This window comes from Microtus ochrogaster, chromosome 19 (genome assembly GCF_000317375.1).
Source record: "Microtus ochrogaster isolate Prairie Vole_2 chromosome 19, MicOch1.0, whole genome shotgun sequence".
Lineage (NCBI taxonomy): Eukaryota > Metazoa > Chordata > Mammalia > Rodentia > Cricetidae > Microtus > Microtus ochrogaster.
The window spans coordinates 18,440,328-18,444,153 of record NC_022021.1 but is presented as its reverse complement, the minus strand read 5'-3'; positions in this window follow the sequence as shown (position 1 = coordinate 18,444,153).

Genomic DNA, 3,826 nt, shown 5'->3' with positions numbered 1-3,826 from the left:
CTAGTTGGTAATAAACCTGAGCTATTGGCTGAGCTTTTCTAACTAATAATAAGGCTCACTATGGTTATTATGAAGTGGCTGCTGGGACACAGAGAAACTCTGCCTACGGCATACTAAATTCTTTTTTTTCTAAAAGTCATTGCAGTGTTTCATTTGATTTTGTATTTTTACAGAAAGTTTTGCTATATAGCTGACACTGACCTCAAATTGCAATCCATTTGCCTTTTGAGTACTGATTATAGACCTGTGACTTGACTATACCAAAAATGTCTGATCCTTATTTTCATCTAAAAGTTTAGGGATGAAAGAAGAAAGAACTATATTATAGTTTTCACTACAAAATCTTTTTTCTTATTCTTTGAGAGACTTCCTGTCTAGCATAGAACTCACTATAAGCTTTGAGCCCACAGATTCCCCTGCCTTTTCCACTTAGATCCCAGAGATCCACCTGCCTCTTCCTCCCAAGTGCTGGGACCAAAGCACTTGCCATCATGCTTTGATCTAAACTGTAAAACCTTAGCTGGGCGGTGGTGCACACCTTTAATTCGAGCACTCAGGGAGACAGAGGTAGATGGATCCCTGTGAGTTCAAGGCCAGCCCAGTCTACAGGAGCTAGTTCCTGGACAGGCTTCAAAACTACACCAAAACCCTGTCTCAAAAAAACTAAAACAACCCCCCCCCCGAAAAAAACCCAGAAACCTAAACTGTAAAACCTTGATACCTTGATAAACTGTTATAGAATATTTTTTACACTGTGAGATGTATCTCTCCCTAAGAAACCTTCCGATTGGCTTAATAAAGAGCTAAATGACCAAGAGCTAGACAGGAGAGAATAGGTAGGACTTTCAGGCAGAGAGAGAGAGAGAGAGAGAGAGAGAGAGAGAGAGAGAGAGAGAGAGAAACAGGGAGGAGGAATCTAAGTGTGCAATTTTGCCAGCAAAATTGAGCATGCTATACTAAGAAGAGTTAACCAAGCCATGTGTCAGAACATAGATTAAAAAAATATGGGTTAATTAAGTTATAAGAGCTAGTTGGGAAAAAGTATAAGCTAAGGCCAAGCTTTCATAATTAATAATAAGTCTCCAGGTCATTATTTGTGGGCTGGTGGTCCATATGGTTCAACCAGAAAACTTGCTACAAGAAACTGGATTACTAAAGTCAACGAGCCAGTGAGGGCAGCTGTAATGAGCCTTAAGTGTAGACAGTGAGGTCCTGAGACTGGTTGTGAATTTACGCTTAAAACTGTACTTTATGATCGAAATCCGTGATGCAGCCCAGTGGTAGAGAGTCTCCCTACTATGTGCAAGGCCTGGGGTTCAATGCCTAGTACCACAACAGAGAAACAAACAAACAATTCCATAAAGCTCTGTGGATAAGTTCAGGCAGTGCTGACTTAGAACACTTTCCTGACTTGATACAATTATTTGCAGGCTTTGTTTTGTTTGTTTTGTGCAATGTCTGACTACATGCCCAAGCTGGCTTTACTGGCTCAGCCTCCCAGGTGCTGGTTGTCAGAATTACAGATCTGAGCCACACCTGACATTTCACATTTTAATTATATTCTAAATTATATGTTGTGCTGGCTTATTTCATGCCAACTTGACACAAGCTAGAGTTATCTGAAAGGAGGGAACCTCAATTGAGAAAATGCTTCCACAAGATCTGGTTTAGGGCATTTTCTTAATGAGTACTTTCTTGATGGGGGAAGGCCCATCTTACTGTGGGTGGTGTCATCCCTGGGCTGATGGTCCTGGGTGCTGTAAGAAAGCCATGTGGAGCAAGTCATTAAGCAGTACCCTCCATGGCCTCTGCATCAGCTCTTGCATCCAAGTTCCTGCCCTTACTGCTTTTGATGATCTGTTATAGGGAGCTGTTAGTGCAATAAACCCTTTCCTTCCTGAGTTGCTGTCGGTCATGATGTTACATCACAGCAGTCATGATGAAACTAAGACATGTTTTCAACTTTATTTCTTGAAATATTAACTACAGTCTTTCTCATACATTATTATGAATTCTATCTAGAAGCAGAGTCTAATATATATATTAGTGTGTGTGTGTATTTCAAGACAAGGTTTCTTTGTGTAACAGCCCTGGCTATCCTAGAATTCACAGAGATATGCCTATCTCTGCCTCCTGAATGCTGAAATTAAAGGCGTGTGCCACCATACCTGGCTTTACTTTTAATGTTTTTAATTCATAGATTTTATTGACTGGAAGATGCATTCTAGCATTAGCTTTTCAATATTTTGTTTGCATTAATTTTATTTCCTGTGGCAGCCCAAAAATGTGAACCTATTCTACCTTGTCTGAAGGTCAGACAATTTGAGCTTATTTGAAATTGTTAACAAGTGCGGCTACAGACCCTGACCTAGGGTGTGGTTACTTAGTGCTGCGGACATTAAGATGGCCCATAGATGTAGATTCACTCCATACTGAATAAAGGTCAGAGAATTCAAGCATACTTCTGTTGTTTCTTTTGAAACAGGAGGTTTGATTTAGGGAGTGGCTGCCTGCAGGATTCTTGGTCTAGGGTGTTTTCACTGCCCCAAGCATAAAATACTTTTCTCTACAATTAATGGCTCGATGGCTCAAGTATTGGGGCAAGTAACTGTTGTCCTTGGTATCATGTTAAAGCAGTCTTTTGCCTGCTTCCCTGCTTTTGTATTGGGGTGCAAAAGTGTGTGGAAAATTAAACACGGGTGGACTCAAACTAAGAATTCAGCATCCAGTATTCACTGAATTGCCCTCCTGTTACTATCCTGTGTCTCTGCATTTCTCTCTTGTCTCTGCCCTCCTAAATAACTTTTTTAAATTAATTTTTAAAATTGTTTTTATTGGGCTATACATTTTTCTCTGCTCCCTTACCTTCCTCCCTTCTCCCCTTCTCCCCTCTCCCATGACTCCCATGCCCCCAGTTTACTCAGGACACCTTGTCATTTTCTCCTTTCTATTTGGATCCATGCATGTCTCTCTTAGGGTCCTCTTTGTTGTTTGGGTTCTCTGGGTTTGTGGATTATAGGCTGGTTTTTCTTTGTTTCATGTCTAAAACCCACTTATGAGTGAATACATATTATATTTGTCTTTCTGGGTCTGGGTTATCTCACTCAATTTGTTTTTTTTTTCTAGATCTATCCATTTACCTACAAATTTCAAGATGGCATTATTTTTTTTACTGCTGAGTAGTATTCCATTGTGTGAATGGACCAATTTTCTTTATTCATTCTTTAGCTGAGGGTCATCTAGGTTGTTTCCAGGTGCTGGCTATTGCAAATAATGTTGTTAGGAACATTATTTAGCACATATCCTTGTGATATGATTGAGCATCCTTTGGGTATATACCCAAAAGTGGTATTGCTGGGTCTTGAGGTAGGCTGTTTCCTAATTTTCTGAGAAATCACCATATGATTTCCAAAGTGGCTGTACAAGTTTGCATTCTCACCAGCAATGCAGGAGTGTTACTTTTACTCCACATCCTCTCCGATGTAAACTGTCATCAGTGTTTTTGATCTTGGCCATTCTTACAGGTGTAAGATGGAATCTCAGAGTTGTTTTGATTTGCATTTCTCTGATGGCTGAAGATGTTGAGCATTTCCTTAAGAATCTTTCAGCCATTTTAGATTCCTCTGTTGTGTGTTCTCTGTTTAGGTCTGTATCTCATATTTTTTATTGGATTATTTGTTCTTTTGATGATCAATTTCTTGAGTTCTTTGTATATTTTGGATATTAGTTCTCTGTCTGATGTGGCTACCTAACTTTTCTACTCCTCAAGCCCCTATGCTGGGACACATGCTAGGATCCTGGCAGAGGTCACCCCAAAAAGGTGGCT